Genomic DNA, 18,806 nt, shown 5'->3' on the forward strand with positions numbered 1-18,806 from the left:
TATAACGTTGTTTGTGGTGGAATTTGGAGTGATTAATTCCACAGTGTTCATAGCTGCATGCTGTTTAGCACCCACACTGTTACACTGTTTTTTGTATACTATATGATTAATCAACCATTCGGCCCAAACGATGAATTGAAGTTTAGACCTAAATGAATTTCCCAGTCTAATATGTACAGTAAAAAAAAAAACAGATTCCAAAAATACACTATATACTCTGTTTTTACTTCTGATCGGACTGCTATTCTACAAATAAATTAAGATGAGCCTTTCATGCACTGGAACTACATGTATCAAATTGAATATCTACTCAAAACGACAGACAGGGTTATTACTAAAATTAGAATTCAAAGTTAATCTCAATGTAAAGCCAGAATAACCAAAGCAAAGCATAGCTTAGAGATCTTTTTTTTTTAATTTGGCTAATAAATGTGAAATGTACTTTGATTTCCCCTTTAGCAAATAACCCTGTCTATATACTTCACTTGTTGCTGAGAGAATAAACCATTACTGTGACGATTACTGTAGCATCTGCCCTGAAACCTGATGAAAAGTTTGCACATGGAACACAATCAAGCTTAGTAAAGGTTTCAAAGCTCAAAGAAAAACTTTGTATCACTGTCATTGGACAATCATTAAACAATGACTAACTCTGTATTGCTGCTTACGGAGGTTTCTGACAGTGTACTGTAGTGTGAGGCTGTGTCTTAGGGGGTTATGGTAAATAGACAAAAGTATTTTTTTTATATAATAATTGTGTAGTGTGTATAAATATAACATATTCTGCCTGATATTTTAAATGGCAAATCAGATTTACAGTTGGAAATAGTCGCAGCAACTGCCAATCATGGCGGCCAAATGACGGTGAAAAATGAATCCACTTCTTCTATGGGATGTTAAAAAGGACACATTTTTAAATGTAAGTTTGTGTGAACTTGAACAAGTAACAAAAATGGATAGTAATGTAATTTGCTAAATTTGTAAAATAAACTTAAAGGATCACTATATGGTCAGGAACACAAACATGTATTCCTGACCCTATAGTGTTAAAACCACCATCTATCCCCCCCTGGGCCCCTCATGCCTCCATAAATATAGCAACATCTAACTGTATTCAAGCCAGAAGCTGTAGCTCTGCATGCTGTTTGCTTCAAAAAAAACAAGCAGTCTGCTGACATCATCAGAAGTGGTAGCCTGATCCTGATCACAGTGCTTCCTCATAGGATTGGCTGAGACTGACAAAGAGGCAGATCAGGGGCAGAGCCAGCATGATTCAAACACAGCCCTGGCCAGTCAGCGTCTCCTCATAGAGATTAATTGAATCAATTAATCTCTATGGGGAAAGTTCAGTGTCTGCATGCAGAGGGAGGAGACACTGAATGTTTGGATGCATTTTAGGCAGCCATGACCCAGGTAGGATCTCTAACAGCTATCTGAGGAGTGGCCAGTGAAGTTATCACTAGGCTGTAATGTAAACACTGCATTTTCTCTGAAAAGACAGTGTTTACAGCAAAAAGCCTGAAGGTGATGATTCTACTCACCAGAACAAATTCAATAAGCTGTAGTTTTTCTGGTGACTATAGTGTCCCTTTAAAAGGAAATGGAGTGTCACATGAACAAAAATGTTTAACATAAGTTAAAGGTAATTTTCACAAGTTTTATTTAATTGTGTATTTCCAGAGGAGCGATGCTTCCCCTTTAATAAGATCTTTGAAAATATTTGTAACAGGAAATATATAAAACAGTGGGCTATGGCAATCTTGAGACATACACAAAACATTGATCTACTTCTACTGTTTTATAATGTTTATTTTTCCAAATGTTACATAATTTAACATTCTCTCTCATATATATATATATATATATATATATATATATATATGTGTGTGTGTGTGTGTATGTGTATGTGTGTGTGTAATATATGCCAGGGTTAAAGCCCTTTTATTTTACACTTAACAAGCTTTAAGGCTAAAAGGCAAATGTGATTACTTTGGGGAAGCCAAATACTATCCATTTTGAAACCCACAGGAAAACCTGTAGTTAAAAAGTAATTGGTTGCTTAAGGTGAAGTCTGTGGGAACTGGCAAAAAAAACACTTAATTTCCAGTTAGAGTTACAGTTTCCAGTTACGGTATTTCTTGGAATATGAGAAATGTTTTTTTTTTTAAGAAAATGTTCCTTAACCATTGCTGGCATTTATTATGTCAAATATCTCTACAAATTCTTCAAATTTATTATAAAATCTCCACACCCCTAAAACAAACAACATTTCACCCAAACAAAGTGATATGATCGTTATGACGGGACCTGAGTATTTATGCTGTTTTCACTTCAAGAAAAGAAAGGAGGGAAAAAATAAAAATAGATATAAAAATACACAAAATAATAATTGATACTAATCCACCCGCCTCTGGTCTGCCTGCTCAGCTGTTCTGACGAGAGTGTAAAATTCTAAATTCCATAGCGACAGTCTTTCCATAATCTGCCTGCCCAGCATAAATATGGCCTCAATTTTACCCTCTACTTCTCAATGATCTCACTTCTGAAAATATAAAGTTTGGCCCTGGGCTATGGGCTGCTTTCCTGCTTTCCCAGTGGGGGCACTTGTTCCTTCAAAAATCTCTCTCTCCCCACACCCCCCTCTCCCCCAGAAATACAAAAGTGGAAAAAACTTGGGTATATAGTAAGGAGAAAAGCTCTACACTCCCCACCCTTCATACATTGGTTCCTTTTATTCACATTTTCTTCTGAATTTCTAGTGAGTTTTATTCCATTTTTTCCTGTTGATTTTACTATTGATTATATTTCACAAATTAAGACAAATGAGTACTATCAGTAGGATTTTTTTTATATATTTTTCAGAAAACTCAGCACACGGATAGTGGTGCAAAAACGTTCACAGCTCCTTTTTGAAAAGAGTTAAGAAAAAGAGTTCTTGGAAGCAACAAATAGAGGAACCATGAAATAAAAAATAAAAAATTATTGCAAAAATTAAATTACAGGAAGGTGTAGTAAGGAATATTTTTGCACAAATAAGGAAATAAATGAATGTTAACAAGAAAATACAGAAAAAAACTGCATAAAAGGTCAAAACGTTTTATATATAACCCCTATAATTTCTTATAACATGCCATACCAGTAAATATGTTATGTATGAAAGAATACCAGTAATTTGAGTAAATGTTGCCAACATGCCGTTGTTAGTACTTAATTTTTACAATTTAGACAGAGATAAAAAAAATATATAAATTTTAAGGCTTGCCAGCCAAAAATACGAAGCTTTTCAGAGTTGAAGGATTTTATAAATATATAAACAGCTTATATCGACTGACTGTAATGTTGGTTAGGAATTAGTAAAAGAAAGAAAAAAAAAAATCTAACAAATTTACAGTGCACTATGTGTTACACATTTCATTCCCAGGACCTTGAAATGTTTAGTAGGTAAACAAACGCAGGAGCTGATGAGGAGACAGCAGTACAGGCCTTTACCAGCTGTTTGCTGTCTGTGCCTGCTGGAGAGCTTCTGGAACATTCCATTCCAGAATCACACATTCAATTCTAGTATATAGTGAAAGCCATTTATAGCTTGCTTGATATACAAGTACAACACATTAGCCACCCACCCAACCTCAAATAAAAGACCAAACACAAGAGCTAATGTATGCTGGATGGCATCCAAATATTCAACGCCATGTTGTCCACTTGATGAACCAATATTCATTCCTTCTCAAAAGTTTTTTTTGTTTAAAAAAAACTGTGTAACTACTTTAGATGTCTTTACTTCTATTCACTGTACACTGCTGAAGATGTTCGGCTAATGTCAGGCATGTTTGGTTACCATGGAGATCTGACCATTTGTTCACCATTGCTTATCTTATGCCACGCCTGTTTAGAGATGGAATTATACACCAGAAATCAGTTCTACTTAACCAACCTCCTACTCTCAGGATTTGACTGTTACTAGTAACGCTCTGGCAGCATGTTCACACGGCCATAAGTCATCTTCTCTGCGTGGGCTTGCAATGGTTGGCCTAGACATAGTACCAAGGGAACCTCCATGGGGATTCTACTATTCATTCTACAATGTAAAGCCACAGTAGTACCAATTGATGATGATACTGCCACATCCCATATCATCCTTGTAGAGAAGATGGCACTTTTTTCAAGAAATTCCTTTTACAACAGTGCTAACCTCTGCAGCCTGATTTACACTTCAGTAAGCATTTCTGCCTTTGGTAGTTATGGTGGGAGATAAAATTTGGATTTTGCAATGTTAGTCATAAAGAATAAACTTTTGATGCACCTTCTAAAAAAACATAATGTAAACATAACCATGACCAATGTAAACAGCTATGTGGTGACTTGTTCATTAACTGGACTGGACATCATGCATAATATCAACAATATCAGATTATCTAAACAGTGAATTCCTTCTATTGCCTTTACAGAAAAAGAGCCCATCTGATTGCGTAAGTTAAAATGTTCTTTCCCCAAGTCTCCACGAAGGACATCCTCTACTTTGTACAGCGCTAATTTCCCACTATCCCAGTTCAGGCCTTTTTATGATGATGATTTTTCAACATATATAAAATATACATAATAAATCATTTTAAAAGTTTATCCAAAAATATTAAATTATTTGGGAAACGTATCCACATCTGGGGACATAAGTGAACTGTCTTCAGGCAGCACAGTGCGGGCGTATCATTACATGCACTAGGACCCAGCAGAGCTCTCTGCAAGGCTTTGCAGGTTCGGGACCAGCCGTAAATGCCCCTTCAGTGGCAAGGGTGCCACCAGTGATGCAAGTCTTGCCACTGGTGAAGCACCTTTAGGGTCTGCCTGCCCCTCCCCCTCCCAATCTCATACCTGCCATTGATGTGAGGTATATTATGTATTGCCCTATTAATTCTGTAGCCCACCTAATTACTTTGTATCAAATCTTTGTCTTTCAGAACTGGTGTTCTTGAATTCTCAAGAAATTGATATTACCATGGATTTACAAAAAAGGTAAAACCAAAGGTTCATCCTTTAAGTCAGAACTCTTCTAGAGTATTTACCTGATAATGCGTTACTGACCCTTGGAGCCAGTGACTAACAAAATACCACCACAGACAGAGGGACCAATTATGTCAGAGATAAGTTTTCATGCTGTTAGAAAAGATGACAGATAAAGATAAACAAAACTAAATTAATCAGCACAGGCCGCAACTTCATTCAATTCCTGCGTATGAGTATTTGACAGTCTAATAAGATCCTTGATGTTTGTGCTGTGATGCCTAATCTTAATCAGAAACTCTATGTACAGTGCTATTTTAGATTGCTAATCAGTTTATCAGCCGTTTTGTAAAAACAAACTGCCTCGGTTTTGAAGTACAACGCGTTACCGATCAAAGACGCAAGATTAACGGTTTCTCTTTCAGCTAAATGATTATCTCTGCAGGACATGAGAAATAAAATCTATCGAAATTACATTTTGTAAATTCTTAATAGAAAGTAAATTGCAGGTGAGTGGAATCATTTAATACAGATCCATTAAATACAGCAATGCATGGAAAAAAAATGTTGGGAGCTTAGTGTACTTAAACATGCAATGCCACATGTTTATTTTTTTTTATTTTTTTAAGAGCAAGTTGAGCAAAGGACCTATACAGTCAGTATGGCCAGTCTAATTTTACTTCTCAAACTACCTGTATTTATGTGAGGGACGGCTCTTGTTTTCAAAAGGATCTCCTGCTCATCTTGTGCACTTTTTCGCCAGGTTTAAACTGTTATTACTAGCACGACTAAACTGTGTTATAACTTGTGTAATGTAGTAGTTCTTAGCGTAGAACAGCTCTAAAGCTGATATTGTTCTGTCTGGGACATCTTGGGACTGTATGGTTTGTACCTGTATATTGATTGATAGCAGGACTGACCTATAGGAGGTTCTGGTAAGTCCATTGGACCCAGGCAGCACTTTAAAGAATATGGTACTTTGCTGCTCTAAACAATAGGTTTATTTGTTATATTTTACATCAGCTGGCAGCCCCCCAAGTCAGTTATTTGTGTCGTGCGCATGGAGAAATGATCTGACCCTTGTTGTTGCATTGTGCCCTCATACTCCCAGTACTTTAGCAGTCTCTTAGTCAGCTCATGCACTCAGCCTATTACTGACCATACATGGAGTGAAATAATAGGTACTATGAGAAGTGGTATGACATCACTATTACCTCACCCAACCTATCAATACAGTTATTAAGATAAATAAGGCCTTATTAGGAAAGACGATCACTATACGTTACAACTTAAACAAACCACTCTAACCAAACTGGTCCCTCTGTCGGAATTCAGCACTTCACCTCAGAAAATAAATGGTGCCCAGTCAGAAAACTCGATACATACATTCCAACATTAAGAGGTAGACTCACAGGTACCCAGTTATTGCAGTTACATGGGGAACCTCTCTCATACAATAAACGTACCAGAATCCTGTTCACACGACTAGGCTTTCAACCATCCAACTCTTTCACCGGCAAATCGTTCAGAATAAGAGCAGCATCAGTTGCCTCAGGTAACAATGTATTCTCACATGTAATCAAAAATATTGGGCAGATGGAATTCTTCCGCATATACCAGATACGTACCTTTGCCGATTAGAGAAATAAGTGGTCAATAGCCTGGCCTTGTAATAGTAAAACTTGCTAATGTTAATAAATAATTAAAGCAAAATAATAAATGTTGGCCCTTTTTATTCAAGCCTACCAAGACACAACCGACTCTCAACCTATTATGGTAAGTATATTACAACTATACACACACACACACACATATATATATATATATATATACACACATACACACACACATATATATATATATATATATATGTAAAAAAAATGCAATATTCCCCTGCACTCACGCTCAAAAAGAAACGTCACCGGGCGCATCACCAAGGCTCCAAAAAAATAGAAATCTACCAAATAAGGTTGCTCTCCGGATTTAAAAAAAAAATGTATTAATACAGTTTAAAAATAACGACCGCTAATCGTTATTTTTAAACTGTATTAATAAATTTGTGTTTTAAATCCGGAGAGCAACCTTATTTGGTGGATTTATGTATATATATATATATATATATATATATATATATATATATATATATATATATATATATGTTAAATATAGACACACAAGCACAGACAAACACAACCATATATTTATATATCTGTGCATGGTGTTCCATTTTGCTTGTTCAATCTTACGCAAGACTGCTAAAATAATTACATATCAGCTATCACAAGTTTGCTTTTGCAATAAACAAATACATTCTATGACCAAAGTAGCTTTTTGCCAGCGTCAGTACATAGTAAATCATTTAATCACCTAACATAACTTATGATAAGATGAAGACTTAATAAACAGAAGAAGTACGAAGTGTAAGGATTAACAAAATAAACATGCGAGAAGTGGTTCCAGAAACCCCTCTCAAATGAAAAAAAAAGGATTGTGTTTATTATGATTGGTTCTGCTGCACTAGGCCCACCTTAATTTATCAGAACAACATTACTGGTTTCAAAAGGATATAACAAGCAACTTAATTGTTCACTACACTCCTATACACATTGTCTGGTAAGGCATTTCATTTAAAATGATAAAGCTGTAGGCCGGATAGTCATCAAAAAGATATATAGTTGAATATGATATCTTAAATATGAAGGGTGGTTGTGTCATTGGATAGCTGTATCACAATAACTATGAAAGAGCTGTCACTGTGCATTTTAGTAACCAGTTTAGTATGGTGTCAGAGATACAATATATCTCTCTTTTGACATGCAACACTAAATACTATGGATTTTTGAAAACCTTTTATTTTATTTACCAAAACGTACGACATGCATAGCCATGTAGTTATACCCATGCTAGATTTAATGCAGCATAACTTGTTCACTAATTAAAACAGTGAACAGAGATTAACCCAGGAGTAATTTGAAAACTTTAGGCCAAACTTAAAAATAAATCTACAAGCTGATATGGACATGTACAGAATATAATGATTCTTCACTGTAATTAGGCTACAAAGATCAAAATAAATAAAAATAAAGCAACAGGAAACCAAGTAAGTAATATCCTTTACTTATTACATATGCTGGTAATTTAATTAGCACATTTATAGATTACACTTTTCTATGTACCTGAAGACAAACTTGCCACATCAATCTCGCCAATGCTTTGATGAAGTATGCACTTATAAGACTGTCTGCATTGTACAAAATTCTCTTTCAGAATTTTTTACACTTCTGTCATGTCCCATATAGCAACAGATATCCATATGAGACAGTTTCATTTGTGTTATATCATCTGTAGCAGGTCAAATCAAATACAAAAGATACCATAAGACAAAGTATGAACTACTTTGTCTTATGGTAAAGCCGGATAATTGACAAACGTTGACAAAAAGGCAGAGCTCCGCCATCAACTTTTGTCCAATCACAGCAGCCGTCACAAATTTTGTCGACTAAAATCTTTGAGATTTAGTCAACTAAAACTAGACTAAAACTAAAACAATTCAGATAACTAAAATACGACTAAAACTAAAATCGCATTTTAGTAAAACAACTATGACTAAATAGAACTTTGCCGACAAAATTAACACTGCTTGCAGGATCCTCCAAAAACAATAGTGTTGCACTCTCCTGCATGCACGCAAGTGCCAGGAGACAAAGAGGACAGCAGGACAAAGATGGCAGTGGCCGAGAGGGACAGTCTGAGTTAAGTAAAACTTCTCTTCCACATTGGATCTGTCAGCTTCATGGGTCTTTGTGATAGAGGGGTCTAATCAACAGATCTGCTTTAAACAAAAAAGTCTTATTATAAATATGTTAAACAGAAAAAAGAGGCAACATTTTCTGCTGAACACAGCATTAGGGGTAGGGATGACGTAAGCAGAAACAGCAATTCTACACATGCAAAATCTATAAAATCTTTTCTTCTGGTTAGGATGAGAAACTGTGCAACACAAAATAAGCTGATTCTACAGAAAACCTATTAACTTTGTATTGTACAATGACGTGGCAAACAAGAGGGGTATTATTTCCGCTTCTTTAACAGTACATCGTTTTCAGTCATTTCTAGGACGAGGGCTTGTTAATGGAACTTGCATTTAGCACAATTTGTTTCTTCTGCCATAATTCAGAAGTACAAACGTGACTTGCAATGCTGTTTGGAAAACTGCACATAGACTATTTGTTTGCCAAGAATTACACAGCAATTGAACGGAATTTACAAAGCACAAAAATGACCAGGGAGATAAGACAGGGCTAGAAACAGACCTCAAGATTAAGAATGGAATTAGTGAGTAATGGATTTTGGAACAAGACATTTAAAGGAAAATTGTCAACTGAATAAAGTAAAAATAAGTGTGTGTGTGTGTGTATATATTATATATAGATCAAATTTGTATCTTGTATATATATATATATCAACAACTATATACGGGATAGTAATACTTTAATACTTTGGTGCATTTTATTTAGTCTCACTGTGTCCAGCTTAATTTTCCAGAATTTTTAATAAATTTAAGCCAAAGAACATCTGCATCTAGGTATCTTGGTGATCCTTAGAGGCCATTACTGGGAAATCTCAACATCATTGGGTCCTTTTGGACACTATCAAAAATAGGCAATTACCAACACTTGAATATGAGCCATGGCCATGTACTAAAGGGGAAATATAAGCCCTAATTTTCAGCGGCAGATTTATTGGGATTGGATTCAAAGTGCCGTACTTAAATCGAGGTTGAAGATACCCATGGTCTACATGCTAAACAAACTTAAAAACTATTACTTCTTAATTGATTGATTGTCCCAAGAGATGTGAAATTCCAAGAAAAAAATAAATCTGCCCTGCTGTATACAGAATTCTAATCCTGCAGAAAACACAACAATGACTTAATCAAGAGGACTCCTTTATAATTATTTCATTGATTGCAGCATAGAACTACTACATTCAGCACCATACCTATGCCTGATCTAGATGCTTTTGCATTAAAGCACTGCGGAATTTGTTGGCGCTATATAAATAATAACATAATAATAATAATTATGTCTAAAAAAACGGTAATGTGTTAGATGTTTGTTTAGAATTATTATTGCAGTAAAAATTAATTCCTCTAACACAATGCCTAAGAATATAATAAAAAATACAGGAAAAAGAAACACACAGTTCCACTAACAGAGAGCCTTGGAAAGAAAAAAAAAGCCTGCATGTAAACATTACACATTCTACAAACCAACGCAATTAAGTCATTGAGCCAAGTTTGCTAATGAGTAGGAGCGTATACGTATTTACGCTATACAATTACATGCAGCGAAAGCTCGCTGTTACAAATCTGGCAATTTGACTGAAATAACAGCAGCGTGTCAGCCACAAAGATGTAGAATAGAATTTGTGCAGATGTGACTCCTTATTTTTTCTCTAGAATTTCAGAATAAAAAAAAAAAAACACTCAATCTTCATTCATAATAATTATTCAAAATATTATTGATTTTAATTATAAACTACTGAAATAGATTTTTTACTCTTTCATGACAGATGATTTGCTGCCACTACAGCCATGATATGAAGGGATTTGCGTAAATCCTGGTTATTCTGGTCTTTAACCCCTTAAAGACACATGACGTGCCTGACACGTCATGATTCCCTTTTATTCCAGAAGTTTGGTCCTTAAGGGGTTAAAGGGGCACTGGAGGCACTATAACCATTTCAGAGTCCCGGGCACTGTCTCTCCATTCAGTGTTAAACCCTGGCCCCCCATAACTGGCTCCCACTGGGGGAATGGCTAAGGCAGAGATCACGCAATTCGTTCTAACCATACCAATTCATACCAGCAATGAGCATTGTAATAGACTGAAGGTTTTCTGACACTTTCAGCTAATCACAGTGGTCCATTGCTGCACAAGTTAATGCTTCCTTATTATTCCAAACAGCACAGAGGAGCAATGGTGTGCGCAGGACTCTTGATTATTAAAATTGGTTTAACGCTGAATGAAAGGATGGAGCTAAGGGATTCCAGAAACTATCACCACTTCAGTGAGATGAAGCAATTACAGTGCCTACAGAGTCCCTTTAACCCCTTAAGGACCAAACTTCTGGAATAAAAGGGAATCATGACATGTCACACATGTCCTGTGTCCTTAAGGGGTTAAGGGGCTTATGTTGCTTTAGGGGAGTAGTCAGAAAAGTGGGTGTTGTCAAAAGGTAGCAAAGAGTATAAATAAAAGATGTTTTAGTCTTTTCGTAGACTTTCACAATTGTAAAGTCAATTCAGGCACATACCATCAAACATGGAGGCAAAAAATATCGAAAAGGACTTACCGTATATACTCGAGTATAACAGGAATGATAGGAATGCAGGAGAAGGGAGCTGACAGGAGCTGCTGTAAAGGTAAGTAACAAATCTCTGCCAGCCCCCCTCCTACACAGCCAATGCCACTGGACCACCAGGGAATGAGAGCCCCCCTCCCTGGCCATGTATCAAGCAGGGAGGGGGGGGGGATGAAAAAAATATAAATTAAAATTTAAAAAATATAATAAAATAAAAAAATTAGTTATATTAAAATAAAATAAAAATATTAATAATATAAAAAAATAATAATGATTAACCACCCCCCACCAAGGTTACACACTCTGCATCACATACACACACACACACTGCATTCATACACACTGCATTCATACACACACACACACACACACACACACACACTGCACACACTGCATTCATACACACACTGCATTATATACATACTCACACACACTCTGCATTATATATACACACACACACACACACACACTGCATTCATTGTATACATAAAATAAATATTCAATTAATGTAATTTTTTGGGGATCTAATTTTATTTAGAAATTTACCAGTAGCTGCTGCATTTCCCACCCTAGTCTTATACTCAATAAGTTTTCCCAATTTTGGGGGGTAAAATTAGGGGTCTCGGCTTATATTCGGGTCGACTTATACTCGAGTATATACGGTATGTCATCAGCATCAATGACTTTATTTATGCTTTTGCTATTAGGGTAAAGGTCCATAATAGAGCAATACCAAAAATGATTTAGTATAAGAAGATCATCCATAAGTCAATGCTGATTTGTGTGTGACAGTATGTATAGTGTGGTCTTGTGGAAAAATAATGCCATTAATGGAAGCTATAAACTCTGATCTGCTTTTTGCTTCAGAGGGTAGAATATGGTTTCAAAATCCTGTACTACTCCTGTACTACTTATGTCAGGCATGAGCAATGGCTGCTGCCTTGGTGTATGACTCCATCACTTTCACCGCCATTGCCTTTCCTTTGATTTAAATGGGGCTTATGGGTGACCCTTGAAAGTAACAGATCCGATGTGGGGTAAGTGGCCACAGGGAGCAAGGGAGGTAAGTTTTACTCACTGCAGGAACTTCAGGCTGTCCCAACATCTTCGCCCTGCTGTCCTCTTCGTACCATGTTCATCCTGCTGTCCTCTTCGTACCATCTTCGTCCTGCTGTCCTCTTCAGCCCCTGGCACTCCAGTTGACATGAGCCAACTCAGTGCTGCACTCTCACGCATGCGAGGACTATGGAAGATTCATGAGGTCTTCCATAGACAGAGCCTGAACCCCACAGCCATAATTTGTGACGGCTGTTGGGATTGGGCAAATGTTGATGGTGGAGTTCCGCTTTTTGTCAAACTCAGTTTTTACCAGTTTTTACCAAGTAGGGACAAAGTAGTCCCTACTTATTATTAGTATATTCTTCATTGCAGTGGAAGCATCTTGATCTAGTATTCCATAAAGAATAACACTCCAAGCATTATAACCACCAGAGCATAATTGAAGTGATGGAAACCATTGTGCCCATTGCCCAATGTCCACCCCTGAACTCGTAACATCATAATGACACTGGGTATTCACACCATGCAATGAGTGGCTTTGAGAGCTGGTGTAGTGGGTTAGTCACGGCAGGCAGTTTTGTTGTGCATTATCAAATAAGTAATTTTGTTTTATATCTATCTATCTCTCTCTCCCATATATATATATATATATACACACACACAAACACACACAACTAATAATTAGGGATTCTGTGCAGACTTCGATTTTTAATGTAAAAATATTTGTAATTTCTCTTTAGATGTGTAGCAAGATAATATTTAACTTTATATTGCCAACTAGCCTTGAATTATAAATAGTCATTGTGCGCTATATGTTTCGCTGATTCTCATATGAACTCATGAACTTGCAGCAACTGTGATAAAAAAATATATATAGCGGACCTTGAACGGCAAGTGATCCATGCTTAATGACAAGGTGAATTTTAAGACACTGCCATCTCTGCAATAAAATTAAATATACTTATTAGCCGAGTCAGTCACTGTAGCTTTAATGGCTGTGATGCCAGGATAACTGCTCATTCCCTGAATACTACAAGGAATTATGTAATGCAGAAAACAAGTCCTTCAAAAAAAATGTTTTGGGTATCAAACAGAACATTTATATATACTTTTATATCCGTGTATCTTATGGATACAGAAACATATATTCATATATTCAACTAATTCAAACTAGGCTGATACTCTTTCTAAAAGACCAAACCCTACCCATATGTAATTCTTTAAAGGGACACTAGAGTCACCAGAACAACTACAGTTTAATATAGTTGTTCTGGTGTTTTCTCTGAAAATGCCTGCAGGGACTAACAGCAAAGGCAGTGTTTAAATTGCTGCCTAGGGACACCTCCAGAGGCAGTCACTCAGGTGGCCACTAGAGATGTGTCCTGAGTCAGTGCTGCACGCAGGACACGCAAAGATGCATGCATTCACGAGAAGATACTGATTACCCAGGCGTTTTGCCGCACCTGCGCATTAGTCTCCCAATGCTTTCCAATAGGAAAGCATAATATTGGTTGAGATCATCATATCTGATGATCTCAGCCAAGGAGGCGGAGATTGGGTGGGGTCAGCACTGTCATACCTGTGTGACGCTAGAAAGAAGGTCAATTTTAACCATATTTAAAGGGGGGCGGAGGGCTTAACAAATGTTTTTAACACTGTGTTACTACAGGATGTTTGTAATCCTGACCCTATAGTGTTCCTTTAAAGAAACCCTCCAAATACAAAGTCACTCCCTCTTTGTAAGGAGTTACATTTTTCAGAATCGCATCCCACCTTCACTACTAATGCAGGAGAGCCAGACATCCTTAAGCAAAGAATTTTGTTAGCTCTTCTGGGCTAAGCCGGCAGAGCAGGGCTTAGCTCATTGGCTTAGAGCTAACAGCTGATACTCACCAATGAGCATTGCAAGACTTAGCTCATGGGTGAGTACCAAGGCACTCCTGTCACCATAAAAACTACAGCGATCTGTAGTAGTTATGGTGATTTGAGTGTTCGATTAAATATGTTGCCATAGCAACCCATACTTTGTGCAGGAAAAGAACATTTAAATTCTAGAACATTAACCCATGTTCTTATAATAAAATAAAAGACACCAATAAAGTAGTAAACACTGCATGCGGAGTTGAGACCATAATAAAATGTTGCCATATATCTCAGCTAAACCTATTTACTTTTCCTGCTGTGGGTGATTATGTATGTCCAGGCGTCTAAAAGACCAGCAATACTGCGGCCCTTTTGCTCAGTATTTTTCACCTACATGTTGTCAAGTCATACAACTGCGCAAAACAAATCTAGCAGGATCACTTTTATGTACGTAGTGGGGAATCCGCAATGCAGCCTAGAACAAAACTAACCCCATTCAACCCCCCAATAACGACAGACCACTTAGTATGGATGAAACAGGCCACAGCATTTATTATCACAAACTAAATTACTGCATAATACATCCATAACTTTATTTATTAAATCTCTTCTTTTTCTGTAACCAAAAACGTTAGACATAAATTAACATATATACATATATGACTCCACACATAGTGTTATACAGTGACCCAACCGTCCTTGCCAACAAACATACAGTGGTTCCTAATCACCACTTCCTCTCACCTCCCCCCTCGTCATAAAAATCATATCTTTCCAATGCCCGCCATCAGCCGACCTTATCCACGCTCAATGGGCACGACACCTCAGGTAACCTAATGTTAACCGTTTGAAGCAGGGGAGGTTGAGACCTTAAAACTTGTTCATTTCATTCCATTTACTTAAACGTAACCCCTCAAACTCAATTGGCAAGGACATACCCCCGGCTAGCTGTGACTAAATATACTAATAGGGCGGGCGGGAAGCTGTTTGCTGGCCCGAATCTCAAGTGGCACTGAGGTAAGACCTCCCCCACACTAACTTACACAGAACATAATCCCACCCACACACACTCTTTCCCAACCAATCCCATGCATCTATCCCCACACTCCTACATGTGCCCTTGTCGGCTTAGCTGCGCTATCTCCCCAGGGCCATTAGCGCAACTGTCCTTGGGGCTATGTGAAAAAGTTGCATTTTTACACTGCAGTTCAATAATCTGTAAGATATAAAAGTTGAGTTTTTACCAACACATCCTTTCCTACAACATTTATTATTGATTATTATCTACACACATTACAGAATATTCTTAATGTGATTTTTATCATTCTACAATATTTAATAAAGGTGAACTCCTTAATAATAAAAAAAAAAAAAAAAGCCTATTACTCGAGAAGAAATTTTCAGATAAGATTTTGTTTTAGAAAGTTAAAGTTATTAAACTAGGGACTAGTTTGTCTTAAATGAACACTCCAAGCCCCATAACCACGACAGAGCTCTAAGCCAGTGAGCTAAGCTCTGCACACTCAGACTTAGATCAGACAGAGAGCTTCCAGCTTTCCATAAACTGTAGTGAATGCAGTGAGTGTCACCGGGCTTTTTAAAATGGTTTTCTACTTACGCTGGGAAGGGCGCCAAAGCATTCCTGGCATCAAAGTAGTACAGTGCACCCTAGTAGTTATGGTACTTAGTGTGTTCCTTTAAGTATGTTGGTAAGCTAGACCAGTATAAATGGTCCCACTTAACTGGTGGCTGTTGTCAGAGGATCATGAGCACTTTCTTGCACAATGTGTGATAGATATTTATGGGTACTCTATGTGCACTGTTAGGGAGATCTCACTGATCTCTCAATATATTTTACAATGGCATGTCAAATTATCTGCTGCACAACAATGGGAGTTGAAAGTGTACACACAAAGTGATACACAATGCCACATGTTCATGTTTTGTGGCAGACATTTGGGCACAACGTGTGTATTCCTCAGCAGGTCTAACAAAATGCCAACAATGTATTGCTATGTTGAACAATCAGATGTAGGACAGAAAGTTATTTCTAATAGCACATCCACCAGAGCATGAAAACGTTCTCTTTAGTCTTTTCAGTGACGTTCAATGAGTCAGACATGATTAAAAAGGTCTTTACTCTTGCTTTGCTTGCATTAATACTAGGTATCAGCTCATTAACTTTATTTTAATGGCTTCTCATTCGCCAATATAAGCTTCACGTCCTTTAAAAAGGGAACGTTCAGAATCTATTGCTTTTCATCAGGAAGACCCGGACTAAGAGTCACATGACAAACAATGTGTATGTATATATAAGAATACACGCATTTAGAAAATATTAAAATACATTTGAAAAAATGTATGTTTATGTGCACAAAGAGCCTGAAGTGCCATTGGAACAAATATGATGTCATATACTCAATAAGGATGCCTAGTGCGTGTGCAAGAAGGACACTGAAGGAGACTCCCAACAGTGACACGTTTCCATCCTCTTACAGTCACAGCCATCTTCTCTGATTGGGATGGCAAATCATGAGCGCCTTTTCTTTACCAGCATCTGAGGGCCTCATCCTTTGTGTCTAATAAAGCAGAGTCATGCAAAGCAAAGCGGCATATCATACTGGCACTGCCAGGGTGCCACACATGCTGTACTAAAGCAATGCGCCATGTCTGACATCACATAAACGGCGTGGAAACTTCATTTCTTTACAACAGAAGATGTCTGTGATGCAATGACATCACAGGAAGTGAATGTGGAAATACCAGAGTTTACAATAAATGAGCTCATAATTATACATGAAATTTACTTTAAATGACGTAGTAAGTACCGATTATGGCCTTCATTTAATAAGCTTTCCCAAATGATTTAACTACACAAGTCATCATTAAATTCTATGGGAATTTTTGTGGATAAGTCATTTTGAAATTTTTCTAATATTAATTCATTAAGAAATCTGATTAAATCGAGTAACCCACAATAAAATGGCAGTGTGTATAGACCTACAAATGTCTATACAGGAAGTCACAATACATTTTCATGTGTCCCATTATTTTTTCACATAAACCCCCAAATCTTCATCAACAAATAAATGTCCGCTTGAGAAGCAATGTTCTGCTGCTTGGCATGTACTCTAATAACAACTCAGTCAGACAGGCATCCGTACAGCAATTAAGGACCGTGTTCCAGACCCACATATTCAGGAAAAGTCATTTTTCATGAATGCAATGCTGACTGAGTTAACTTTCCACTCCTTGCCCGACTCCCAGATCGCACTAGCCTGCAAAAGCTTATGAACTTGTCCCACAATCACAGGCAAGAAGAGGCAGAACTACTGCAAGCAGGAAATACGGCATTATAGCAAACTCAGCTAAAACTCTGGTAAGCTGTCATATTTGGCAAAGCTGAATAAATAATGTGCAGCAGCTTTCTATTTTTAAAATTGGAGACACAGATATTTCTATATTGTCCACAGGTATAATCACAGACCCTCTCCCAGTGTAAGTAGTTACACTGCCAGGCTCCAGTCATACAGGGTGATACTTGTTGGGAATTCAAAGCATGGCTGACTGGGGGAATTTCTCTAGTTCAACTATTTGGACCTTAAATTTGAAATTAATTTAGAATTTAATTTGGAATTTCCCACTATTCTTACTTTTAACAAACAATATAGATGGTTTTAAAGGACCACTAAATCACGAGGCCACTTAATCTCAATGAAGTGGTCTGGGTGCAGTGGGCCTGTAAAACATTGCCGTTTTGTAGAAGCTACCATGTTTACATTACAGGTTTGAACACACCTCTAGTGGCTGTCTTCCACTAGAGTCAATTCCTCTACAATGACTGTGTTTCACTACAACCCTACCAGAAGCAGTATGGACAAGCATGGACAGGCACACATCTCGCCCCATATGCTTATCTATGAGGAGCATTCGATTGGACAATCTTTAACCCCTTAAGGACACATGACATGTGTGACATGTCATGATTCCCTTTTATTCCAGAAGTTTGGTCCTTAAGGGGTTAAAGAACGGATGACGGCGAGGAGGGAGGGGCAGATGCTGGAAAAAATGTAAGTAAAACCTTTTTTTTATTTTTATTTAACAGGTTAATGGTGGGCAGGGGGATAGGATCACAATACTTCTGCTCTAGGAGATCCTGCAATGTACTAAAAATTCTTAGCTTAGACAATCTCATCTTTTGCCATTGGTCTCATCATCCTTACAAACACACAGCATCCACAGACTACATCAAAGCCCTCCTCAATTTAGAAGGAAAAGTGGAATATTGGATGATATATGAAAGTCCTTTTAAAAAAAAAATTTGAACACCGTAGTTTGGGAAATGTACTTTGTGACCCTAGCTGTACAACTACTCCCCATGTCACGTTGCCCACTAAATTAGCACATAGTTGCTCAATGTCCTCACTAAACAAGTAATAAAAGCCCCACCTGTTCTGAAAACAAAAGCTATTCAAGCAACCTGACCATACCATTCTACCGCAGCTAATCCTTTTAGTGTA

At 37.3% G+C, this 18,806-nt stretch overlaps 1 protein-coding gene across 1 annotated transcript in view; it reads right to left on the reverse strand.

Moving 5' to 3' along the window:
* The window catches only part of FOXO3 (forkhead box O3), a 124,537-nt gene that overhangs the window by 24,481 nt on the left and 81,250 nt on the right, over nt 1-18,806 (reverse strand). The window lies entirely within an intron of this gene.

The sequence above is a fragment of the Pelobates fuscus genome, chromosome 2 (assembly GCF_036172605.1).
Source record: "Pelobates fuscus isolate aPelFus1 chromosome 2, aPelFus1.pri, whole genome shotgun sequence".
NCBI classification, from domain to species: domain Eukaryota; kingdom Metazoa; phylum Chordata; class Amphibia; order Anura; family Pelobatidae; genus Pelobates; species Pelobates fuscus.